Source organism: Mobula hypostoma, chromosome 23 (genome assembly GCF_963921235.1).
Source record: "Mobula hypostoma chromosome 23, sMobHyp1.1, whole genome shotgun sequence".
Lineage (NCBI taxonomy): Eukaryota > Metazoa > Chordata > Chondrichthyes > Myliobatiformes > Myliobatidae > Mobula > Mobula hypostoma.
This window is the reverse complement of record NC_086119.1, coordinates 38,162,974-38,184,007: the sequence shown is the minus strand read 5'-3', so window position 1 is coordinate 38,184,007 and position 21,034 is coordinate 38,162,974. Positions and strand designations below refer to the sequence as shown.

General features: G+C 39.9%; 1 protein-coding gene across 4 annotated transcripts in view; it reads right to left on the bottom strand.

Moving 5' to 3' along the window:
• mtmr4 (myotubularin related protein 4) overlaps window positions 1-21,034 on the bottom strand; it is a 128,281-nt gene that overhangs the window by 102,908 nt on the left and 4,339 nt on the right. The window contains exon 2 of one of the 4 annotated variants that reach the window (XM_063031120.1): window positions 16,344-16,413. The exons of 2 other annotated variants lie outside the window; for them this stretch is intronic. The gene's annotated coding sequence lies outside the window, so the exon portion shown is untranslated. Of the gene's footprint in view, window positions 1-460; window positions 531-16,343; window positions 16,414-21,034 lie in introns of those variants that run through there. One more of the 4 variants, XM_063031121.1, reaches the window with a different exon arrangement.

The following is a 21,034-nucleotide window of genomic DNA, read 5'->3' as shown; positions in this document are numbered from 1 at the left end:
ACACATACTCGCCGTTATCTGGCTGTTGAACCAAGTTGAGTTTCAACTAGATCACTTAGGTAAAAATATCTGTTCCTCCTCCTCACTTATGATTTTAAAAATGAAGTTCCTGTGAAAATTCTCTCATCAGTACTAAGAGCTTAAAAGACATTCCACTAATTTAAAGTTAGCTACGAATTTAAATATTTCCCTTTTCCCATAAATCCAACTCGGGTTCCACAATATAACTGATGTGGCTTCTCCGCTTATGTGCACTATAATGTTAACGCCGTTTCATGCAAGCGACCAAATCTCGAACGACCAGAAATGTTTTTGCAGACTTTCGGAATACTATTCACAGCCACCAATTAACGCAAATAAACGCACTCCGGTTTAAGATCTTGCACCAACTATATGTATATATTTACATTTTATAGTTTATACAGACAAATGTTACACTATCGGTATCTTTCAAACTCACCGAACAATCGGTGTCAGTGAAAATGCTCAGGTTTAACCAGCTCAAGTGTTACTTTCCGAAGTATTTTAACTGCAATGCCTATCACGCAGACACAAGCAGGCGTAGCTGTATATCGCAGGACGTGTCAACTCCCCATTCCAAAACGACGTGTCCTACATGCACGAACAGAACGTGAGAGACGTGGCCAGGATGGATCCTCTGCAAGTCCACGGGTACATACCAATTTCTTCAAACTAACAAACATTTGGATCAAACGATGGTCAAAATTTAAACCTCTAGCATCGGGTTCATTCCAACCGTGAAATGCACCTTTAAACATTAAGATGTCGAATATTTTACTCAAATGTGAATCCACTGAGCTTCAGAAAACTTTCCGGCACCGCCAAAACCTCTCCGTTCAAAAACAAGGTAGCAACTTTTGACTGGGCAACGTGTTACAGTAGTTCCATTGACGGATCGACACCGCCGACTCGCAATCCACTTTCAAGTAATAACTGAACGTAATCAGTGGCACGACGAAATGACACCCCCATTTCAAATCTTATCCCTGTCATCAGGATATCTGCACACCAAACAGCAGGCTACAAACACCGAGTCCCACAAACCTCGATCCCTCCCGCCACGTTCAGCCAAACCACTTAAATACAAATTATTTAAATGGTTGGTGAAAGTGATTTTGGACAAATCTGCTTTTTATTTTCTGAATATAGGTCCATGACAGCTCTGCACTTGCAGCCATGTCACCTGTCCTTCATTTATGACCAATATTAAACTCTTATTCAATAATAGTTTAGCAAATAATTCCCCACTACTCCAATAACAAAATGCCAGTTCCCCAAATAAATTATCACTGGGTTAACAAAAAAATTTGGCTGAGTTCTGAAATTTTACAAAGTGAGAGGTTCAGTGAAATTTATTAAAAAGTTGATTGGGCAGCTGTTGAATGCAGCATTTCAGAAATACTGAGAGTTAATGCAGAAACAAAGGCATAAAAATAAGCGAAATTGAAGTTAGGATAATGAACAAAATGATCTCCTAGATGAATAAAAACTCTTGGAAGGTGAGGATAGACTGGACAAGGGAGTCCACAATGCGAGTTACATATAGGTAAAGAGAAAACAATTTGGTGTCCTGGAGAAGACAACCACGATCAGCTCATCTGGCAATAAAGAAACTGCAGATCCAAGAGATCAGAAATAAAAACTGGAAATGTCAGGAATACTCAGGAGGTTAATCAGCACGTGACAAAAGCAGCAAAGCTAATGCATTCTGGCATCTTCCCCCTTACTTTCCAGTCCTGATGAAGGCTCGCAGACTACAACCCTTGACTGCTTACTCATTTCCATATGCTGCCTGACACAACATAGAACAATACAGCACAGGACAGGAACAAGCCATTCACCCCACAATGTTCTGCTGACCAGCTAAAAAGCAAATCAGAAGATCTAAACACTAATCCCTCCTAACTACACAGTGTCAATATTCCTCCATCTTCCTTACATCCATTGCCAATCCAAATGGCTCCTAAAAGCCTCTAATGTATTTGCCTGTACCACCATACCAGGTATCCACAACTCTGAGTAAAAAACTTATTCCTCACATCCTCTTGAACCTACCCCCCCCTCACCTTCAATTCATGCCCTCTGGTGTTAGGCATTTCAACCCTGGGAAACAGATACTCCCTATCTATGTCTCTCAATCTTATAAACTTCTATCAGATCTGCCCTCAGCCTCTAGTGCTCCAGAGAAAACAGCCCAAGTTTATCCAGCCTCTCATGATATCACATGTCGAAACCAGGCTGCATCCTGGTAAACTTCTTAGAAACATAGAAACATAGAAAATAGGTGCAGGAGTAGGCCATTCGGCCCTTCAAGCCTGCACCGCCATTTATTATGATCATGGCTGATCATCCAACTCAGAACCCTGCCCCAGCCTTCCCTCCATACCCCCTGACCCCTGTAGCCACAATGGCCATATCTAACTCCCTCTTAAACATAGCCAATAAACCGGCCTCAACAGTTTGCTGTGGCAGAGAATTCCACAGATTCACCACTCTCTGTGTGAAGAAGTTTTTCCTAATCTCGGTCCTAAAAGGCTTCCCCTCTATCCTCAAACTGTGACCCCTCGTTCTGGACTTCCCCAACATCGGGAACAATCTTCCTGCATCTAGCCTGTCCAATCCCTGCATGCCCACTTTCAATGACTGGTGTATAATGACACCCAGGTCTCATTGCACCTCCCCTTTTCCTAATCGGCCACCATTCAGATAATAATCTGTTTTCCTATTTTCTTCTGCCCCCTCTCCAAAGTCTCAACATCCTTTCTATAGTGGGGTGAGTGGAATAGTGTGCAATACTCCAGATATGGCCTAACCAGAGTTTTAAGAAGTTGCAACAGAACCTCTTGACTTTGGAACTCAATGCCTCGACTAATAAAAGCAAGCATTCCATCAGCCTTCTTAACCACCTTATCATCCTGTGTAGCCACTTTAAAGGAGCTATGAACTTGGATTCCAAGATCTCTCTGCACAGCAACACTGTTAAGGATCTTGCCCTTTAAAAGCGTACTGTCTCCTAGCACTTGCCTTATGGTTGGGAGTGCAACACCTCATTTACCTGGGTTAACATTGCATCTGCCATTTCTCTGCTCATAATTGTAACTGATCTATATTGCACCGTATTTTTACTCACCAATCCATCTCCATTTTCATCCAGGTCATTTATATACATCACAAACAGCAGAGATTCCAGCACAGATCCCTGTGGAACTCCACTAATTACATACCTCCAGCTTAAATAAGTCCCTTCAACCACTACATTGTCTTCTATGTGCAAGCCTCGTTCTCAATCCAAACAGCTAATTTGCTGTGAACCCCATACATCTTAACCTTCTGGATTAGGGTCCTATGAGCAACTTTGTCAAATGCCTTACTGATGCCTTACATTCACTGCCCTACCCTCATTCAATCTCTCTTGTCAACCTGTCAAGAACTCAATCAGAATCAGGTTTATCACCACTGGCATGTGACGTGAAATTTGTTAACTTAGCAGCAGTTCAATGAAATACATAATCTAGCAGAGAAAAAAAATAAAATAATAAAATCTATTACGTATATTGAATAGATTATTTTAAAAAGTAGAAACAGAAATACTGTATATTAAAAAAGTGAGGTAGTGTCCAAAGCTTCAAAGTCTATTCAGGAATCGGATCGCAGAGGGGAAGAAGCTGTTCCTGAATCGCTGAGCGTAAGACACAATCTGCCCCACACAAAGCAATGCTATGCCGACTCTCCCTAATTATTTCAAAGTAAAATTTATCAGTCACCACATCACCACATAAAATCATGAGATTCTTTTTCTGCAGGCATACTTAGCAAATCTATAGAACAGTAACTGTAAACAGACAAACCGCACAAATGCATAAATAAATAGCAATAAATAACAAGCATGAAATAACAGTACAACTGAGTGTAGCTATCCCCTTTTGCTCAAAAGCCTGATAGTTGAGGGGTAGTAACTGTTCTTGAACCTGGTGGTGTGAGTCCTGAGGCTCTTGTATCTTCTACCTGATGATAGTAGTGAGAAAAGAGCATGGCCTGGGTAGTGAGGATCTTTGATGATTGATGCTGCTTTTCTATGGCAACATTTCATGTAGATGTGCTCAATGGTTGGGAGGGCTCTAACTGTGATGTACTAGGCCAAATTCATTACCTTTTTCTAGGATTTTCCACTCAAAGGCATTCGTGTTCCCATACCAGGCCATAATACAGCCAGTCAGCACACTTTCTACAACACATCTATAGAAGTTTGCCAAGGTTTTTGATGACATGCCGAACTTCCACAGACTCCTGAGGAAGTAAAGGTGCTGCCATGCTTTCTTTGCAATTATATTTATATTATTGGTCCAGGACAGGTCCTCAGATAGTGACACCCAGGAATTTAAAGTTATTGACCCTCTCCACCTCTAATCCACCTATGGTTACTGGCTCACGGACCTCTGTAGACTTCAGGAGAGAGAAACCAATCAGTTACTTGTTCTAATTGACATTGAGTGAGAGGTTGTTGTTATTATACCACTCAGCCAAGTTTTCAATCTCCCTCCTTTATGCTGACTCATCAACCCCTTTGATACAACCAACAGTGACATCAGCAAACTTGGACATGTTGGAGCCACACATTCATGGGTGTAAAGCAGGTAGAGCAGGGAACATTCTCCCTTGTTCCCTTCTTAAACAGAAGTACAACATTAGCCACTCCTCAGTCCTCTGGGACCTCACCTGGCTAGAAAACATGAAGATACTGGGTCAAGGCCCCAGCTCCTTCAATAACATGAAGTAAATCCCATCAGGCCCTGGGGACTCATCCACCTTAACATTCATTAGGAGACCCAACACTTCTTAATCCTTGACCTCTAAACCCCCCCCCAACATATTTATACACTCAGTACTGATCTCCTGGTCCTCCACATCCTTTCCCCTTGGTAAATACTGAAGCAAAGTACTCATTATGTACCTCTCACATTCTCCACATCCAAACAAATGGGTTCCCCCTTTATTCTCGAGTGGTCCAATCCTCTCCCCAGTTATCCTTTTACTCTTGATGCATATATAGAATACCTTGGGATTCACCTTAATCCTACTTGCCAAAGACTTTTCATTGCCCCTCCTGGCTTTCTTAATTCCCTTTAGTTCTTTTCTGACTTCTTTATACTCCTCACCCACTTCATTTGATTCTGACTCCCAAAACTTTACATAGTTTTCCTTGAAAAAAAAAATTCATTGCCACTCTAGAGATCCAAGGTTCTGTTATCTTTCCATCCTGCCCTTCCAACAGGAACATGCCTTCCCTGTACTATGTGCAATTGATCTTTAAGTATCCTCCACATGTCTGATGCGGACTTGCCAGAGGAAAAAAAAGTGTTCCCACAATTAACTCTTCTCAGTCCCTGCCAAATGCCCTCGTAATTTGCCCTACTCAGATTTAAAACTCTCCCACAAGGCCCATTCCTATGCTCATCTTTAGCTATCCTGAAAGTTAAGGAGCTGTAGTCACTGTTCCCAAACTGCTCACCTACTGGTCAGTCACTTGGCCAAGCTCATTATCCAAACACCAGATCCAGTACGGCTCCTCTCGTTGACCATCCATATTGAGTTAAGAACAGTTCCGCCCCATCTAAACCCCTTACCCTAACAGTTCCTCCAACATTGTGTTTCAGATTGATGATGGTTGTTAGAACTGGAAAAGTGGGAAAATTCCTTTTCAGTCAATACTGGCATGGCAAATCAGACCAAAATGAGGCGATGGATGTTTTGCGAGGCAGATAGTGTTACATTTCTCCTGATGTTTATGATTCTCTGTCTGCTACAAAGATCATGAAAGCTCTTTTTTACTTTTAGCAGTCATGGGCTCCACAAGCTAGGGACAATTAATACTCCCCCCCCCCCCCCCCCATGGCTTTGTGAACATCATATTACTGTTTCCTTTGTCACCATCTGATGAGCAGAGCATCTGTGAGGAAATGTGGCCTGCCCACTAAGAGCCAACAATAGGCTCCATTTAGAAATATGAGTACTTTAGAAGCATTACAGGTGCTGTACATGGAAAAACCATTATAATTACAAAAAGGAGCACTGAAGTATCCACAGGCAAGGACACAACATTAGTGCCCAATACCACATTCCCAATGTGTGGGTGGGGGAGAACTGTGATTGTGAGAATGACTGCAGACAACTAATGAAATGCTATAAGTGCTAAATACAAAAACTATTGCAAATGTTATAAACAAGAGCACGACAGATGATGGTGATTATTCTAAATATTTAAGCTCAATTGCTGCACTTTAATTTAGTATTTGTCTAAGTAAAACCCTTCAATCATTGTGAAACTGCAATTGTGTTTAACCCACATGATTCAAGTAAAAACACGCTACTTGCATTCAATGCATAGTTTCTTAGGGTGCGTTTCTTACCTACAAGATTCATTTTACATTGATTTTCATAAAGCTAATCACTTCAGATGCATTTTCTTTACAGGCTAGGTTACAAGAACAACTCAGACACAAAATTATCTAACAATAGCAAGCTGAGCTGGCAATTACTTTCAATCACAATGATATTTGAAGAGGCTGCCAAATCTTTGATTTTGAATATTAAAATAATTCAGCTCTTGTACTGCAAACAAGTTCAATACTAGGCACTTTTCACAGCTACTGACATTTTAAAAATTAATAATTTGTTGCTCAGTAGGACAGAAATTAACAAATTTTACAACATATGTCGGTGATATTACATCTGATTCTGATTAACTAGAATATCTGGACCACAGCCGACTTTAAATAGGCATAAAGGTTCAAGTTCATGAGAACAATATCAATAGACTAAAAATGGGAAATAGTGTTTATAGCATCTATTCAAATTATAACTAGAAGTTTGAAGAATTGTACAATACATTTGCCTTAAACACTATTGTTTTAGGGATTTTCAAAACATTTTTCCTTACAGCATGACAATTTATCTTTTATTGGAAGAATCTTAAAACAAGTCTGTAGGAATAAACATTTCATTACTTCACCATGAGCTGCACCTTGTACCAATGGACAGAGTGGTCCATACTCCATTATAGTCAATGGCTAGCAAATGAAATTAGAATTTGATTACAGAACGTACTAATACTGCATGGTATTTCATGCCCTACTAATTAAATTCTGTCTAGTGTGCCTTCTGAAATTGATCACTGATGACTGTTGTATTGAAACTACCAAGTATGGTGTTCTCATCAGGCCACAAAACCACCAAATGATCTTTTATGGTGTACTGACAAGTGATCATATGGACAGAAACAAACATTAAAAAAACAACTTAAAACGGCAGCGTAGACAGCTACAACAGGGAGACAGGTCTAGATGTTCAATAACCATTGTTTTTCCTCCTAGCATTTTGCAAACGAATATTGACTTTTCTTAGAATAACACCCAATCTTGAGTCATTTTACATCATTGGAAACACAACTAGTATTTTGACATGGAACAAGCTTCTGCATACTTGATGTATTTCTCTACTGGAGCCACACTTTTAAGGTCATTGTTGTGCAACATTTATTTGCAAGATTGGTGGGCATGGACCTTTTCTCCCCCCACATCCCCCCCAAAAAACTGCCCACTTATCACGGGTTATTCAGATTTTTCATAGCCACATTTTTTCCCTGCAGCTGCCTAGTTTAAAGTGCTATTTAGAAAACTTAAGGCTGGATGCTCATTCCATTAGCTACGACTAAATAACACCATTAAGACTAGAGTTCCTCTTCCATTTGAGAATTTGGAAAATATTCACAACTGGATATATGCAATGCAGCTACAAGATTTGAAACCAGGCCAGATACAGACATGGACTGGAGCCCCAAGGGAATTAAAAGGCTCACAAGTCTCCTTTCACCTCCAGAATCTACAGGGATCTACACAATTACAATATCCCTGAAAAGGGATGTCACCAAATTGCCAAGATTTACAAATGGCATTCAGAGAGATCCAAGACTAGTGGCTTTAAGTGCAGCCTTACACCCATGCCTGGATTGTTTGGCCAATCAATGTCAAGGTTACCATCATATTCAACTTTCTCATTTTTGGAAATGCTCCAGACAGCTGACCTTTGAAGTCTGTTGCTCATTGTAACATGATTCGGATCACTAATGCACTACAGACTAGGAGAAGCACTTTCCTCAAACTGTTTTCCACCACAGAAAATAGAAAATCTTTATTAGATTTGTATAAAAAGTCTACTCAAACCAGACATAGGATGCTCAATATCAAGTAAGGAAAGCAAGAGCAGAATCTTGTAATCAAGGTTGCATTTATAGGTTCTCTCTCAATAGGAGAGATACTATTAGGTATCACTAACATCAAAGTGCCTGCCATTTCCCAAACAAAAGGCCTCACGAATGATGAAACACTGGAATTGATGCTATTGTGGCAACTTGCAGTTCTTTGAATTGCAGGATTTGATCTCAGAAGTATTTATTCCAACGCCAAGGGATCAGACACAGTGGCATGGGTTTCCTACGGAACAACAAAAGCCTTAAGTGTCACTTACTTCTGTAGTAATGAAGACTGGAGCTTCATGGACACAGTTATCAATGTGCAAACACATGACCATTCCTGATGGAAACCTCACCTCTTCATTGGACAGAAGCCAAGTACCAAGACTTAGTATACAAGTGACTGTAGTTAAATTTCAGTGCCTCATGTAATGGAAGACCTCCACCCAATCAACAGGCACTGGGCAGACATCAACCACAGAGCTACCTTCAAAAGCAAGAACATTTTCTTACCGTCATTATGATGAATACCCAATGCCAATGCAACATGGAGATTAACCATATTCAATGACCAAATCAGATATTTTGAATTGGAAGGAACTGCAGTACAGGTAATGAAGCCACACATTCTCTTGCACAGTTTGTTTCAGAGTTTCAGGATTATACCATGCTCCATCAGCATTAAGAAAACTGAAGAAAGCTTGCGTCACAGAATACAGAAGCATGCAATTGTGCTGGATGGCCATGATGAACTTTTCCCCAGAAGGACTAATTTCGAAGTGTTGCAGCCCACCAGGAGTAATGACGAACTTAGAAGATGGAAACTGAACTTACAAGGGTGGAACCAGAGAGCTTTTGTTTAGAAATCTCAATGTTCTGGAGTGAAAACTAGACTTTCTAACTCTGCTATATTATTAGACCTCTCACTGAACTGGACAGGCAATTGAGTGCAGAATGCTGTGTTAAATAGGTCACATTACTATCACAAACCAACTCCATCTGCTCCCTGATAATTGCATTGTGGTCCCACGAGGCATCACTGTTGCTGAATAGCAGTGGAGAGAGCTGACACTGGTTTATAACAAGATCTAAAAGGAATGGCCTATAAATGCACTGAGAGAGGAATTTTAAATGACCATGGTCTGGGCACCCATTGAAGTAGAAATCTACACCATCAGCCACCACGTCAACATGTTAACAGTGGTTGTTAGAAATCTATGCATCACCTCCAGAACACAAGTGACGCAGACCTGGCTACAATTTTTATTACAATGTACTAGTGAGCTTCTCTATCATTCATCATCTCCTATGAATTGCCTGACAAAGTGCTGAGTATTTTACTTTACACTCTCAGTGGCATCTTTATTTTTATTTTAGAGATACAGTGAGGAACAAGCCCTTCTGGCTCGACAGCGCCTGCAACTCGCAGCACCTAGCAACCCACCTAGTTAACACTAGCCTAATCATAGGACAATTTACAACGATGTATTAGCTAGTACGTCGTTTACTGTAGGAGTATCCTGAGGAAATACACGTGTTTCACAGGGAGAACATACAAATTCCTTACAGATGGTACTGGAATTGAACTTCAAACTCCAGAATGCCCTGAGCTGTTACAGTGTCACACCAACCATCATGTATATTATAGTTACCTCATATTTACACTGAAAATAATAGTGTACTAGTTTTCAAGCCTCAGTCTTTTATTGCCTCTTAGAAATGCTTCATGCTCTGGAGTGTTTCAAGTCTAAACAGATTCTTACAAATCCAAGCACATCCTCCATCCAAATTCAGAAGTTCCATTGCTGTGCGACATAACACTTTCCTTTGCATATTGCCTGCAGCATCACCAGGTGTTTCAATAAAAAGAATGCACTCTGCAGTAGTCAAAGGTCTTAGATAGGTTGACTTTGGGAAATTAAATTCCAGACAAGTATTGCATTACCACACAGATGTCACAAAACTAAAAAATCAAATCAGTTATAAAATTTGTGAAGTGATTCATTCGAGGAATAAAACTTGTAGTGTCCACCTGTATCAAGTGCACAATAAAAAGACCTTAAAGTTTTTCCAATGGTAAGATTACCACTCTAATCTCTTTAGTTAATATTAAGTTGTAAACAAAGGTCTTGCATTTTATTCATAATCTTCACATTCTGTAAACACAAACCTCCAGTATGGAGCAGTCTGAAAAGGTTTGAAAAAACATTTTATCGGAATAAACACATAGGAAGCAAAAATAAATAACTAAAACTGCTCTGAGGAACTCTGAACCAGGCAGCATCTGTAGAAAGAAACTGACACTCAAATACCTCAAGTCGAGACCCCTCAGGAAGTTGTGGCTGAACAAGCTATTGAACATTCCCCAGACACCGGTGTCTTTAAATATAAGGCTATATATAAAGTTATAAAATCCAATCCTTAACCCCGAACCAAACACAAATGTTTTAGTGTACATGAAGTAGGAAGATGCTTAGGATTAAAAAATACTAATAAACTGTACAATGAACACTGCAGATTAACTACATACAGGAGCAACAAAAAAAATCACTGTTACAAGTGGTATATTTACTGAATGACCTTCCCCATGTCCACCTTTGCAAAAAATACCAAATAAAATGGAGTGGAGTATAGAAAGGCATTAGACAAAGTCCCATAAATAGTCTGTTGCAAAAGATTAAAGCATATGGGATCAAGATGGGCCTGTTAATTGGCTTGGTGTTAAGAGGTAAACTATTGTGCTAGCAGTATGTTTTTCTGACTGGAAGCCTGAGACCAGAGGTGTACCAAAGGAACCAGTGCTGGGGCCTTTGTTGTTAGTGATATGCACTCAGTAGCCACTATGTTAGATACAGGAATGGAATCTGATAGTCTTACATTGATATAGACCATCCACTTCAAAGTTCGATACGTTGTGCGTTCAGAGATGTTCTTCTGCACACCATTGTTGCAACATGTGGTTGTGTTATTCTCACCATCCTGTCAGCTTGAACCAGTCTGGCCATTCTCCTCTCTCTCATTAACAAGGTTTTTCACCCACAGAACTGCTACTCACTGGATTTTTTTTTTTTTTTTTTTGTTTTTCCACACCATTCTCTGTAAACTCTAGAGGCTGTTGTGCGTGAAAATCCCAGCAGCTTCTGATACATGCAACTTACCCCATCTGACATCAACAACCATTCCACAGTCACTGAGATCCCCATTCTGATGTTTGGTCTCAACAACTGAACCTCTTGACCATGTCTGCATGCCTTTAAACACTGAATTGCTGCTACATGATTGGCTGATTAGATATTTGCATTAAGGTGTACCTAATAAAGTGGCCACCAAGTGTGTATTACTGACCTGGACATGAAGGTAGGATGGACAATTTAAGTTTATGGATGACATGAAAAGTAGTAATGTTGTGGATAGGAGGAAGGTGATCCAAGGCCTCAAAAAGATAGATCAAATGGAAAGCTGAGCAGATCACTGACAGATAGAATTCAATCCTGACGACTATGAAGCAAGATTTCCAGAACAAGGTTAGGTGCAGGAGTTGAGTGGGCGAAGCGGTCCTGACCTTCCAAGCAGATCATTGCCTTTATCAGAGCTGGGGAGCGGCCAATACCCACCAAAAGAACATCTGCAGGCATTCTGACCTCTGCAAGGGACTGGCAGCTGTTGGTGGACCTCAAATGGCAGCTGAGGTTCCCTAACCACATCGCAGCCACCACCCTGCAACCAGACATCGTCCTAGTGTCTGAGTCTACTAAGCAAGTGGTGCTGCTGGAGCTGACAGTCCCATGGGAAGATCGCTTGGAAGAGGCTTTTGAAAGGAAGCTCTCCAAGTACACAGGACTGGTCAGCAACTGTCAGCAGGCTGGATGGAGAGCGAGGTGTCTCCCAGTGGAGGTTGGTTGTAGGGGATTTGCAGCCTGTTCCTTAGTTAGAGCCTTCAGCAATTTTGGCATCGAAGGAGAGAGGAAGAGGAGAGCCATCTGCAGTACCACCGATTCGGCAGAGAGGGCCTCAAGATGGCTGTGGCTCAAAAGAGGGGAGCCATGGAGTCATAAGCAGCTAGCCATCTGGACACAAGCTGGGGTCTGATCAACCCCAACTGGGTCACCTGGAGGAGGGTGCATGATGTTGAAAGACCCGAAACACCCGATGATTCCAGGAACATGACTGAAGATGTGTCCAGAAGCATCAGTAGATGCATGTACACAGGACCGATAAAGAAACGGGAGGGACCTTGAGATTCAAGTCCATGGTAAATGGGCATGGAAACAGTAAATAAGAGTAGTGAAGAAAACATGTCATGCTTGCCTTCATAGGTCAGGGCATAGACTATAAAGTTTGGGAAGTTATGCTGCAACTCTAAAATCATGGTTAGGCAGCACTTGAATACCATGTGTAGATATGGCCACCATATTACAAAAAGATGTGATTTTCACTGGAGAGGGGGGCAGAAGAGACTCACCAGGATGTTGCCTGGATTGGCTTTTGCCCCTCTCCCTTCTCAGAGCAGAGTGACATTGGATTAAATCAGATCACTGATTTTGTGATTGCTAGTGTATGAGGTGCACTTGGCATTAAGGCAAATAAAGCAGGGTTCATAAAGCACGGAAGGGAATCTTGTGATTTGAGTATGGGTACAGGTTACAAGAGCCTCACACTTAGTCCGCCATTCAATAAGAAAATGGCTAATATGAGTGTTCCAGGACTGTTCATAAATAAATATTCAGGGGAAAAAAAAAAGTCAAAAAGCAAGCTACTGAAGAATGATTAACAGAAGCAAAGAACAATTTCCCCAGGGGAACAGTGATGGTATCAGGTTTTTGAGCTTGTGCAGCCAAATGAAAAGCAGCTTCCATAACATCCAGCAGGAGGTAATGTGCAACCACAGGACTGAGCAGTCTGGCAACACACGGGACAGATGATGTCACTAGTACCCAGTAACAACTTGCATCCACCATGGCAGCAAGATGCACCCTTCAGCCCCACGTTAGAACTGCTCAGCACTCACGTTAACCCGCTCAATAGCAGACCTCAGATGCACCTTCTGCACACCAGGAACAGGCAATTAATTGCTGCAAGAACAGATGTTCACACCAGCTTTCAAGCTCAGCAGCCGGGAGCTCAAGTGGATATCTTGACTAGAGTACACACCTCTGTGTGTTGGACTAGATAACCAGGAGCATTCTTGATAAATCAGTGCTCTTCAGTACAGCACAGTCTATATAGAAGAAAGCACGGGTAGTTGAAACCAAGATCATATCAACCACCATCTTACTGAATGTTAGAACATCTTTGAGTACCTCAATGCCTGCTCCTATTTTCAAGTCACACAAGATTATTTTTGTGCACTGTGCCCATCACAAAAACTGATCTGATTTAAACAATTTCCCCCACAGTAAATGAAGGCAACTTCAAGTAGTTGCAGGTTATGCTTCAGAACACCAAAAAAATTAAAAAGGACCAGGCCTGATAATTTGTGTATTTTATTTTATAAGTGGTGAATCAGCTGAACACATGCTGTTGACAATGAAACACAATTCCGTACACCTTCCTTTTCCAAGGCAATCTTTCATTCATCTATCTTCTTATGCATGTGAAATCAATCCACATTCCCTAGAAGTAAAGGTCAAAGTAACAAGTTTGACTGCAAAATAAATTGCGTGTAATATTACCACCAGTTCAAGCATACGCTGGGGATTCTAGCAGTTGTTCCATACTAAAGACTATTCCACAAACAAGATGGTCATGTTGCACCCTTATTTGGGTTATGATCAGCAGGAAAATTAGATAATTCAGATTATACAGAAACAGCTCCAGGCTTAATTCAAATGTCACTGCCCCTTACCACCCCTTCATATTCATCATTAAGAGGTGCTGGTTTACTCTGGAAATACTTTCACTGCTGCCTCCCATAATGTTCAAAATTCATTTACATGTTTAAAAAAAAAATCAAGTCTTCTGAGACCTACTCAATCAGCAATGTGCAAATTGACCTGGACCCTTTGTGGTCAAAATAATTCAGTGTAATATCTTCACAAGCAGTATTTAAATTTCACGCCAATTCAATTTAAAATTTAAAATACATTTCACTTTCCTCTCAGGCAAGGGAAAAAAAAAATCTACAAAACAACTTGGATCAAAGACCAGAGTTCTTTGTGTTGATAGCCTTATAAATAACTTCACAGGTGTTTTTAAAATTACTTGGACCAGTTATGTCCCAGTCCCACAAACAATAAGGTCCTTTTTAAACACATCGCTGCAGCTATACAGATGTGTAACACAAGAAATAATCAGAAGTACAACAGTAGCACACTGATAAAAATTATGCCCTCCTCCACCCCCCTCCCCCCCATGATCTTTGACAGTTTTGGCAACAGTAGAATAAGAAGTTCACAGAGGTAATGGGGGGGGGAGGGAGGAAAGAGGGGGAAGAGAAAGAGAAAAGAATGTATGTCAAGCAACTACATAGGTTCCCTTGTTTGGTGAAACAAGATTATATTTGCAAATCTTGTTTTCCGTATTGAATACTCTAAAATTCTAACACTTCTTTACCAGAATCCACAAGAAAAAAATGACCCATGACAATTTAATCCATACATAAAAATAAGTTTATTAACCACTTCATATTTACTAGATGTCAAAGAGGAGTTGCCTCCCATGTTGTATTCAAGAGAAACTCACTTTTCACATTTTCTGATTACTTTCTTAGAATAATGTTCCCTAGTTATTTGTCAACATATCCAAGTCTTTCTAAATTCATTTTATTTTCTCTCCCCATTCAAATACCTTTTGCCAACAGGTCAGTTTTTACCTCATTTCCTCTTGAGTTTTAAACAGTTTCTTTCAATGTTAGCACCTATATCTAGCTATACTTATTCAATTCCAGTCATATATCCTCCATTGTAATCACTGCTGTAAGAACTTACTCAAATCATACCTATGGCTGTATGTGAATGATCTTAGGCTGTCTTACTTCTGTATAAAATCACCTAGCCCCCCCCCAAAAAAAACAACAGTGTGCACTTACCGCCCTAAATGGCTACACGGCTATTTTGTGTTCCACTACCAAGATCCTCCATTTACAATTTCTCACTGTTTAAAAATACAACTTTGTTATGCTTCCTGCCAACATGCTAAACATCACATTTGCCCAGTTTACTCCATCTATCAACCTTTTACTTTTGAAAACACCCCACCGCTCACTCAAACATTGTACTATCAGCAAACTTGTAGACATTATACTGTACACAGTTCAAAATGAGACTCATCCTAGTCATCCAGTAGTATATCAACCTGAAAAAAAATCTTTCTATTCTGAGTGATTTCTGCATCTTAGCCAAACTATGTGACTCTGAATGTTTATTGTGTAGCAACCTTCAGAAAAGCATCTTCTGAAATGCAGACACAAATTATCTAGTGAGATCCCATCTTCTTCACTGATAATTATATCCCCAAAAACTAGAATTAACAAACATGATTTTTCCTCTTCAGAAAATTACAGTCAATGCAGTTTTATAAGGGTCCTGTTATGTGTTTTAGTCAGATTTCACCATTATGTTAATATTGTCAAACCAACTGTTTAAAATTTCCTACTTCTCTCCCTTCAATGATGCATTTGCTAACTTTCAATATCCTGGAAATGAGATAGAATCTAGAAAATTGTGACGGATCACCACTAATGCATCCACTCTCACTCCGCAACTATTTTTTTTTAGAAAACAGTAGGATGCAGGTTAGCACATCCATGGCATTTATCCAATTTTAGACCCACTAATTTGTCAACTACCTACCAGAATACATTCATTCTTTCTTTTTCAATCTTTTCATTAATTTCAACATCATACACATGACAAAAAATATGTACAGAGTGATTGGGATTGTATTAATTAATAAGAATTGTTATACAAGTATACAGTCAAGTAACACAGTTAGCAAACCTCCCAAAATCTCACAAATTAATAGAATATACAAGTACAAAGATACCATAAAAAACAGAAAAAGAAAAAATATATCCCATTAGAAAAAAACTAATCTACCCAAACTAAAAGGAAAAGAAAAAGGGCTATTATGATACCTCAGATAAAATGAATAGTGCCGCCAGAATTTATCTTCATTACCACTCGATTGAAGCTTCTGCAACAAATCTTGACAAAGATAAATGGAAAAATATGTTTAATGCTTCAACCTCATCTTTCTTACCCACTATAATTTCTCCTGTTATTAACATTTTTGTTATTCCCCCATTTACATTGTTATAGGTCTTGTAATTTTAAAAAAATATTTCTTGCTAATTTATTCTCAATCGTTATTTCCATCAACATTTCAGGCATTTACTATTTCCTAAAACTCCCCTAGACTTCAGTCTTATATATTACACAACTACAAGCCTGACTTAATTGATTTTTATTTATTAAGATAACTTATTGCCAGCCAGTGTAGTGGCATCCACACTGGACTTTGAGGCAAGTGGTCCTGAGTTTGAGTCCGGCTGGCTCCTTGCACACTTGCCCATCAGTGCTGGGTTAAGGATCAAGCTAGCAACTTGGCTTTGCAAAAATAACACAAAAATGCTAAAGGAACAGCCAACTCTGCCTTTGAAGGTGGTGGTGAACCACTGCAAAGCCCATGGTGAAGGTATCCATACAATGTTGTTTGGCAAGTAGTTCTAGGATTTAAATCCAGCAACAATTTTAGAACAGCAATATTTTTGTATCTACTTTTGGTGCCAATGTCAGCTGCAGATTGTTGATCTACTTTGTACTTTGATTCTCTTAAACCAGTAGAAAAAGACATTGACCTGGCGTCACTCAGCCCCAATTTGGACATAAATACATTACCTTTCCTTCATCATATTGACCTACTTGTAGGCAGATTAAAAGTGATTATGTACTAATTGCTTGACAAGCTTTTCTTATTTCTAAATTCTCTCAATCACTTTGCTGTTGTCAGGATACTGTCAATAATTGCAGCCAGTGCTCGTCTCCACTTAGAATTCTGGTTCTGTTTTTCTGGGTTAAGATTATTTCTCTCTATTGATTTTCTGCCGTCTTTTATTATCACAGCCTCTCTGCACCAGTAGCACAAGTTTACCCTGCCCCCAATATCCCATTTCCTCCCCACCCTTTTTCATGGGAGAAACAAAGAGGCAACTACAGATTAAATAATGGAATTGATTATCAGGACTAAACTTGGAATTACCCCTTTAATTATAAAGCATTTATCATGGAGTCACAAGTTTTCCAATTGACATAGATCGCTCCCAAGGTACCAAAGTGGAGAGTGAATAGCCTTAAAACGGACCATTGCGATTTCCAAGGCCTGGCAGACTCGGTCACAGGAAATTACAATCAAAGTACATAGATGTCATTATATACAACTCTGAAATCCATTTTCTTGTGGCCATGCTCAATAAGTCAACCATAATGGAACCAATGAAAGACCATGTCAACTGGGTGTACAACCAGTCTCCAAAAGACAAACTGTGCAAGTACAAAAAGAAAAATAATAAATAAGCAACAAGTACCAAAAACATGAGATTCACTAGACTATTGCTCACTGTACCCTCACACAAAGCAACATTTTTCAAAAAATGAGAGATTTCAAATCTGAACGAAAAACTTCCAGATAAAAAATATTCATGATAGACAACTTAAGCATGCCTAACTCTGTATTCAGCTAATCATCACAGGCATGCCATTTTGAAAAAGCAAAGTGGAGCATTTTTGGAGTGAAGAATCTTGCTGCTGTAAGGAGTTTGTATGTTCTGACCATAACTGCATGGGTTTCTTCCAAGTGATCTGGTTTCCTTCCACTTGCCAAAGAATACCAATTAGTAGATTAATTGATCACATGGGTGTAACTGGGTAGCTCAGCTCACTGGGCCAGAAGAGCCCGTTATAGTGCTGCATCTCAAAATAGAATAGCTCAAATGATTTTCCCCTTTTCCAGTTTAGTATCACTGAGCTCTACTACAAAATCACTTCCATTTACAAAGCTCAAGTATAGGCCTTCCTCAGGTTACAAATGAGGGACCTATGGACAGTTCATACATACCAACAAGTTCTTGGGAGATTGACAGAATGAATTTACCAGCTACTTCTGTGGGGATGCAAGTATCTTTTTGGCATAGAACAGAACAGAGCACCTCAATGTGCTCTGTCCACCAACTTCAGTTACAACATCCAGGATTGAGTCAATCAGAACAAAGTGTTAAGTAAATTCCCTGCTTACTCAGAGTCAGTGAGGCCACCTGCTTGTCCCATGCCTGCTCACCCTCCCATCACAGCTGTCTGTGGTTTTCTCCCACAAGCTGTCTTTGTTCATTACTGATTTGTGAACAATGCAGGTTATGAACAGTTCTCAGAAAAAGAACTCAGTCATGAGCTGGGAACTGCAAGTAACTGACACAGGAAAGGTGATGTTATATTCTCAGTGTGTGGATCAGTGTCATGCTAGCCAGTGTATTTAAGCTTTGGAATAATCATATGACTTCAGTATTGAAGAAAGTAAACCTTCGGTCATCTTCTCTGGATGAAAGGTAGCACAATACAAGGAGCCACACACAACATCAACAAAAAAAAAGTACCCTAATGGGCTGCGTCATTGTGTGATATGCAAACTGCAAGGCAGCAGACCACAAGGGGACAGGAAAAACTGCTGAGGGGACCACCGAAGTCTCTCCCCCACCCTCATTTGTGGCATTTATCGGGAGCATGGCATATGAAGGGCCTGAAACATTCCCTACCAGAATCTACTTGACCCACTGCTGTCAGGAAGGAGGTACTGTATATGAGAATCAGGACTGGAGGATTGCCAGATTAGGTAAATTTCTTCCCCCAGGCTGTGGGACCAATGAATACCCTGCCATTACCAAGGTGCTGTTTACCTGTGCTGCACACTCCACATGCATCTTGAATTACATTTTGTACATTTAGGGTAATACTTTGCTTTATGTTGTGTGTGTGAAATATGCATTGTCAATGCATCATGCAGAGGAATGTTGTTTGGTTATACATACGTACAGTATGACAATAAACTTAAAAAATACAATAGCAATAGTAGCATTATCAGAAATGCACAATAACTACAAAAATATCACATCTGAGGATTTACGGACACAATTTAAACGAACAGGAAATGCCTCTTTCAAGACAGTCTGTATCAACACACAAGGAGCATCTGGGGGGGCAGGGGGGGTGTGGCCAAGACTCTTCATTAAGACTGAAATGAGGGCAGAAGCCAGATTAAAAGAATGAGGGGTGGTGAAGGGAAGACCAGAAGGTGGCATGTAATAGGTGAATCCAGATGAGGGTGAAGGAGGGGTTCCAAAAGAGAAATAATGTGAGAAGCTCAGAGCAGATAAAGCGGGCAAGGCAAAGTGCCAGAGGAATCTGATTATTCTGACTATCTGATAAGAAGGAATGCAGACTGTGGAATAAAGATAAGGCAGGGTATCAGAGGAAGTGTGTTGATTCAGATACACAACTGGTCTGACTCCCCCCCCACCCCCACTCCTTTCAAGTACCCATATGACATTAAACCTCAGCGCTCCAAGCTACAGAAAGAACAAACATTGTTGTTGACTCATCCTCACTGGACGTGCAATACAAAGTCAAAGTGAATTATCAAAGTTCATACGTCATCATATACTACCTTGAGATTTATTTTCTTGCAGGCAATTTCAGGAAAATAAAGAAATACAATAGAATTTATGAAAAACTAAAACTATGTGCAAAAGACAAGAGATTGTGAAAATAAATAAATACTGAGAACACAAGTTGTAGAAAGTGAGTCTGTAGGTTGTAGAACCAGTTCAGTGTTTAGTTGAGTGAAGTTATCCATGGTGGTTAGGAGACTGATGTTTGTAGGCTAACAACTCTTTCTGAACAAAGCAGCAACTACTATCAAGGACCCCCAAAATCCAGGCCATGCTCTCGACTCACTGCTGCCATCAGGATGCAGGCACAGGAACCTTTATTACTCTTCAACCATCAGGCTCATGGGAGAGTATGGATAACTTCACTCACCTCAACAGTGAACTGATTCCACAACATATGGACTCGCTTTCAAGGACCCTACAACTCATGTTGTCAGTATTATTTGTTTTGCATTTACTGTTACTGTTATTTGCAGTTTGACTTTTGCACATTGGTTGCTTGTCAGTTTTATGAGTGGTTTTTTTGTTGATTCGATTGTACTTCTTAGTTCTACCATGAATGCCTGCAAGAAAATCATTCCCAGAGTAGTAAATAGTGTCATATACTGCACACACTTGGATAATAAATTTACTTTGAACAATGATAGAGATATAAACTCAATAACTATCATTTCACTATACTTCCTCAATTATAGAAGGCTCAAGTAAATTTTGGAAGAGACTAACACTGCTACTTAAAGAAAGCAGAGGGAAAGAAAACAGGAACTACAGTATATGTCACATTGGTTAACACCAATTGCCAGAAATAAAAACTATAAAAAAGCAAGTAGAGAGGACAATAGTTCAAAGCAAACGGGAGTGGGATGATCGGCAGATGGAACCAGGTATTACATATTCACAAGAAACAATGTACAGAAAACTCTGACCACTACAAAATTCTACATGTAAAACCTCTTTTAAAACCTGTGAACATTGAGAAGAAAATTCTCAATGTTTCAATCTCAACAAGATACAACTTGAGGTCCAGTTTAAAGTGTCAGTTAATTTTTAATGACAGGCTCAGTGAACTTTGGTTTCTTGACATGTCTGGTCAGTTTTATATTTACTTT